This window comes from Aedes aegypti, unplaced genomic scaffold (assembly GCF_002204515.2).
Source record: "Aedes aegypti strain LVP_AGWG unplaced genomic scaffold, AaegL5.0 Primary Assembly AGWG_AaegL5_hic_scaff_665_PBJ_arrow, whole genome shotgun sequence".
Lineage (NCBI taxonomy): Eukaryota > Metazoa > Arthropoda > Insecta > Diptera > Culicidae > Aedes > Aedes aegypti.
Genome location: NW_018736347.1, coordinates 14,892 through 21,865, shown reverse-complemented (window position 1 = coordinate 21,865; position 6,974 = coordinate 14,892). Strand labels below are relative to the sequence as shown.

Sequence of the window (6,974 nt, the reverse complement as noted above, 5' to 3'; positions counted from 1 at the left end):
ATCCCATATACAGAGGCGCCTTTGTTTTGATGCGGTGAGCACTACACTCAGAAACACGGGTAGTCACAGAATGACTAAATTTAAGTAATTTATGACTATTTACTATCTACTTCTCTTTCATCCTGAAGGGAATTTTATTCCTATTTGTCAATTCGCCTGGGTTAAAGCATCGCTAAGATTCAACCCAGTCGAAATGACAGTTAGTGTGAAAATTCGCAGCAGAATGAAAAAGAGGCAGATAAAAAATAGTCATTAATGCATAAGGGCCCATTCACAAATTTCATAACGCTTTAGGGGGTGGGTGGGTGTCCGAACGTTGTTACGGCTCATACAAAAATTGTAGTGTATCAATACAAAAAGCGTCACGAGGGGGTGGGTGTCCAAAATGGCCAATTTTAGCGTTATGAAATAAATGAACAGGCCCAATAAAACTTTAGTAATTCTGTGACTATTTTTATTTCTCAGTGTACCTTCAATGATCCATTGAGTTAAGGCACTTTTCTTGAAAATGGTTACATGATACCCATTTAATGGGTACTTTGAAGTAAGCATTCGTGCTTCCGCCGAATAATTTTAGCGTGCTAAGAATTGCATATTTTGCCCCTCTTTTCCCCGCCCATGGATCCTGATGAGTAATCTGACAAACCGTCAAAATCCTCCGTCTCTCGCACGCGATTTCACAACAATCCCAAACAGGGAACACGTTTAATTTTCAGTTTTTGCTCAAAAAAGTGCTCCAAAAATGTCCAACACAGCTAGTTTTACTTGTCTCAACTGCAGCGTTCGCTTCCAGAATGCGGAAATGCAACGGGAACACTACAAAACCGACTGGCATCGGTACAACCTGAAACGGAAGATAGCGGAGCTTCCCCTGTGAGCATTGAGGAGTTCGAAAAGAGGATAAACCAGCAGAAGAGTGCTGATGCGGCCTCTCTGGAAGACCAGTCCTTGTACTGCAAGGCGTGCAAGAAGCTATTCAAGTCGAAGAACGCCCACGATAACCATCTGGACAGCAGGAAGCACAAGGACAATCTGAAGGGTTTCCTGGAACAGAATGGTGGGGCGTCGGAGGAGGACGTTTCCGAAAAGTCTACCCGGCCGAAGAAGGAATTCGTCGTTGTTGATGGGGAAGCCATGGATGAAGATGAGGAGGATGAGGATGACGACTGGGAGGAGGAATGGGACAATCCGATCGAGAACAACGATTGTCTGTTCTCGCCCCAATCACAGCGAAGATCTAATCAGCAACATAAAACACATGAGCGTGAAGCACTCGTTCTTCATCCCGGATGCGGAGTACTGCGTGGACGTGGAGGGATTGTTGGGCTACCTGGCGGAGAAGATCTGCCGGACTTCATCTGCATCTGGTGCAACGAGAAGGGCCGGACGTTCTACTCGCTGGATGCCGTCAGGAACCATATGGTCGAGAAGGGACACTGCAAGATGCTGCACGAGGGACGGCCCTGGCGGAGTATGTGGACTTTTACGATTACAGCGCAAGTTATCCGGATCATGTAAGTTGGGGAAATGTGCGGGTTCAGGTAGCAATGCCAAGATGGACGAAATCGTTATGACCTGCAATAGGACTTGTTCGGAAGCCGCTGAATCAGAAATCTGCTGCAAACGATTTATTGAGCATTCTACCATCGAAAATATATCATTTCAGTACATATCTAATTCAGCGGCTTCCAAACAACTCCGACTTTGCTAAATATCTATGATCGTTGAATTCGCTTTTTCCCCCTAGGGTGACGAGATGGACATCGACGAAGAGCTGGAAGGCCCCCAGGTGCTGGATGGTGATGATTTCCAAATGGTGCTTCCGTCCGGGGCCGTTATTGGCCATCGTTCGCTGCTGCGCTACTACAAGCAAAAGATCAATCCAAATCGCGCGGTAGTGGTCAAGAAGTCCACGCAACGACTGCACAAGGTCCTTGCGGAATACCGGGCGCTCGGATGGACGTCTACACAGCAGGAAGCGGCTGCCCGGAATGCTCGCGATATGCACGTCATGAAACGACAGCAGGCTAAACTGGTTCAGCAGATAGGGGTCAAGGCCAACAAACTGCAGAAGCACTTCCGAGTGCAGTGCAACTTCTAAATTTGTGCGTTAACAATGAAACAGTTGAATAAATTCCTTAAAACGTGGTTGTAAACATTTATTAAGCAGTTATTGTTGTCGATGATGAATGAATAATAGGCTGAATTAGCTTTCCAAATTCTAACAGCAAGAAGATAAGTTTTACAAATTTTGTTATTGCAAGATGTTGGATTTTGGAATCAAAGCGTCATGGAAATTACTGGCTAACTTTCTGGAAGAGTACAGAAGAATATATTACAAATATGTACATATTTCGGAAGGCAAATCTAAAAATTCATGTCGAGATTCTAGCATTAATTTCAAATGGTAATTGGAACCGAACTTTGGCTGAATTTACTGGTTGAGCTATTTAATAACCTAGGTAGGAACCAGAGCCAATATCTAACAGACCAGCTGAATAAATTGCTGATGGAGTTGGTACAGTAATTTTCGGCTGTGTAATATAAGTACTTACATTATACATGAGCATTCAATGCACGTCCTAACGGTTATCATGGAATGGAAGGATTGTTAGTGTGGCATCCATTGATACTAGAATACAAGTCGGACTCGATTATCCGTTGACTCAATTATCCGGAATTTGTTTTTTTGGTGTTCTTGTTTTTCAATTTTTATGCATAAATCTTACATAATTTGGTATGACAAAATACAATATGAATTATTTTGCAGTTTTGAACGTATTTGGGTTTGAAAAAGTGATTTTTTGTGTATGTTGATCAAAAACAAAATTTTTCTACTGTTCCTAGAAATAATTTCTGGCTACACCGCCGCATCATATAAATAAAACAACAAAAAAGGTAATATTTCAGTTCTTTTATCGAAGATTTCATTTTTTTTCTTAGTGATTCGATTATCCGGAGCGAAAAAAAATCGATACTCCGGATAATCGAGTCCGACCTGTATCACATATGGTCGTCATAAAAAGGAGTTTTCGTCAGTCCGGGTGATTTTCCAATTCCCTATTTTTTCCTGATTTTTTAGACTATTTTCAGGAAAATTCCAGAACATTGATTTTTTTATTTGAATCAAAAAAGTGTAATAATTACAAGATACATATAACTTGCATAATGCAAGGGTAAAAGCACTAGTTTTCGACTCATTCATATGAAAATTGGCGCAGATTTCTTGTAGCAAATTAATATATTTTATCGTTAAAGAACAATAAGTCTATTTTTAGAAATGGTATTGTTCGTTTTGTTGAGGAATAGATTCTCATGCACATTTTGAACGTGGAAAAATAAATACTCACACGTCAGTTTCTATGGCACTTTCATAGAAGCATGCAACTTGCATTCAATGTACAATTCAACATAATGCGTTACATGTGCGTTACGTGTTAGTTTTGTTAGCTACGACGCCATCCAATATATGACAAACATGGTGGGAGAATATTTTGGTGTGACAAAATTATTTCGGTGTGAGTCTATTAGCGGGCAAAATCCTCAATAAATTTTGACAAATAAATCTGTACCACACCCAACATAATTTTTTGAAAAAATCAAATTTGTTTGACAACTACCGAAAAGCTAAACATTACATATAATTTGCAATTGGATTAGATGGACAAATTGATGTGAAGATTTGCGAAAAAGTTACACGTCTTCTCAGTGAAAATCGAATTCACGACTCCTTGATTTCTAGTTAGGGCGCGTTACCCCCGTTCCGAAAGCACTTGCGAAAAAGGACCACGTGATTATTGAGCTGAAATCGAATTAAGGTTAACTTCTGCGTTCATGAGTCCTCTCATGGCGTAGGGGTAACGCGCCCTAACTAGAGATCAGGGAGTCGTGAGTTCGATTCTAACTGAGAAGACGTGTAACTTTTTAGCAAATCTTCACATCAATTTGTCCATCTAATCGAATTGCAAATTATATGTAATGTTTAGCTTTTCTGTACTTGTTAAACTTCCACTCGGCTGGTTAGCCGTAAACCACGATTCATAATTAAAAACAAGCAAATTTGATTGGTTTTATTGAAATATTTTGCTTACCAAAATAATTATTTTTAAATTCTATGGGAATCCATGTAGATTTGGAAATGTTATTTGATGAATGTAATATTTTGGGGCCTTCCTTAGCCGAGTGGTTAGAGCCCGCGGCTACAAAGCACAGCCATGCTGAAGGTGTCTGGGTTCGATTCCCGGTCGGTCCAGGATCTTCTCTTAATGGAAATTTCCTTGACTTCCCTGGGCATAAAGTATAATCGTACCTGCCACACGATATACGAATGCAAAAATTGCAACTTTGGCAAAGAAAGCTCGCAGTTAATAACTGTGGAAGTGCTTATAAGAACACTAAGCTGAAAAGCAGGCTCTGTCCCAGTGAGGACGTTAATGCCAAGAAGAAGAAGAATTTGATGAATGTACAGCAAATTTTAAAAAAATGCTGGAGAAAAGCCGAGAAATTTCTTTCCAGGAATTTATCGAGGAATTCTTGAAAAAGTTTATAATAGATTTCATCGAATAATGCAATTAACCGTGGATGAATTTAAAAATATTCCTTATGAAAATGCTTGGGATGAATGAAAAAACATAGGTGTAGGAACATTTGTTAGGTTTGTTTTTTGGAAAAATGTCGAACATTTTTTTTAACTCTGTAATAAACCGTTGCGAACAACTGTCGAAAATAGTGAAAGAATCAATTAAAAAACATCTGGAGGATTTTTTTTATTTTCAGAGTGATCTCTATAAAAATTACAGGTGGTAAAGACTGGACTTGCAAAATAGGAGGGGGGAAAAATAACCAAAAATTTATTTTAAATCTTCTAAAATTTTCAGGGATCAAATAACTACTAGGCATGTATGCCTCGCCTAATAATAATAGGCATATATGCCTCACATGCGCCACCCAACTGGAATCGGCCAATTTACTAATTCTGGACAAACATTTGAAAAGGGCTCAAGAGGTCTTGGTCATGGACAATGGTGAGAGTGTGACGTCTGTTTGTTTGTGGATATATTTTATCATTAATTACTTTTTTTTGTGTGGTATTCAGTTGGAGCTGACAGCTTAACTTGTCAAGGCTGAACCCTCGGTCTGGCTTTTGCCAAGTTTCCCCTCTACCAGGACCAATACTCAGACGGACTAGGTAATGGCGCCCACATGAAAACTGCTTTTTTATTAGTATTGTGACGTGGTAGTTTTTGAAAAGTACCCATATTCCCTTGCTTCTGAGAAAAGGAAGCATTGTGAAAATCAGCAGCTCCATCAGAATTTGTTTGAAATAGTAGTGTAGTAGTGTCATTACTAATACTGTCTAGTCGAAATGGTTTTGAATAATTTGTCATTCAAGTGCTATTCTGATTACACCTGTCTTTTAAGTAAGATTAGAGTCTTAAATGTCAATTGTCGTCAAGTCTTAACAAAATTAGGCTGTTTAGTAGTAGTTCTAGTTAATTTCATTATTTGTTGTTAAAAGTATTTATTGGTCATCACGTTCATATATCCTTAAAGAAAAATGTCGCTTTCCGTGTCTGTTCAACAATTTTTCGAAACTAGCAAGTGTACCCTAATGATCGATCTCAGCGTCTTACTTTCCATAGTCATTTATATAGTGAATATTGAAGAGTAATGTTACCTTAGGCTTCTATTACAGTCTCCTACAAGATTTACTTTTCGGTGGCAAATGCAATGCTTCACAACGCCTACTTTCTACTTGTAAATTTTACGAAAATGAAGCTGGAATTAGATTATTTATACCGCTGTTACAAAAGAGGTGTTTCTTTTGATGGCAATGTAAAAACCATATTAAAATAAGATTGTCGCCACTTATTTCTACTCAGTGAATCTACTAGTCATTTTCCTAAGAGTTCCGAAGTATTCCCTACGTCGTATATGATAACGATGTATCTAACTAGCTAATAGTAAGAGTGGCTACGGATCATTCTGGTTAGCAAAAGGCAAACTGAACGTCACCAATAGTATCAATGTCCACTTCGAATAAATTAATTATTTGAAATGGGCATCAATTCTATCAATGACGCAGAATGTCCGTTGGATCACATCCGAGATATTATTGCGTCTATGCCATATGAATTATGACGCGGCTTTAAGCAAAAAAATGGCAAAATGTGATACCACCACTACAGGTTACGCCTTTGATTTCCATCATATGGGCTAATGGATTATGCCCTCCCATCGCGGCAAGGTCGCATAACCAAGGGGAGGGGATATTTTATCATGAATTAGGCTGATACAAATATTAATTTTCTTTTATGTCACCCCCCCCCCTTCAAAAATCCGAAAAAATTGAAGGGGAGAAAAAAAAAGATTCATATTTTTTTTTGACATCAGTAAGGTTTTTTATTTTTAGATTAAAAACCAGGTAAAATAATGATCAAGATGACGATTGGAAAAAGTTTAATAACTATAGTTAAAAATAAAAATTTGAAAGAAATAACTTTTTTTTCGTTTTTATTTTTTTGTTCCTTGTTTATTTCATCCCCCCTCGTAACTTCCAAGTGGTCTCGGACATAAAAGAAAATTAATATTTGTATCAGCCTTACTCCTTCAAAATTATTTTCCTAAGTGTACACTAAAATGAATTTTATTGTAGAAACTACTGAATCCATGGTAGAATTGAGAACTGCACCAACGATTTTCAACCGACTACATTCATCTGTTAACTCTACCAAAACATAGTCAACATCACTACACAAAAAAAATTTCTTCTGTCAATTTAACCAGAGTTGCAGTATTTATGACTAGAAACATTCTAGATTTGAGAAGTTTAGCATCATACTTTTGACCACACTGTGTTGTACGGTGGATGTCACGGATTGAAATACAATGCTTTGTAGAGGATGCTACTATGGACATAGTCAAATTTACTGCACTGCTCAGTGATTTTCACCAGATTATAGTAAATTTAACAG

General features: G+C 38.2%; 1 pseudogene; it reads left to right on the top strand.

Annotated features, from left to right (window-relative positions):
* Window positions 1–629: 629 nt before the first annotated feature.
* LOC110681285 lies at window positions 630–2,162 on the top strand (annotated as a pseudogene).
* Window positions 2,163–6,974: the final 4,812 nt, after the last annotated feature.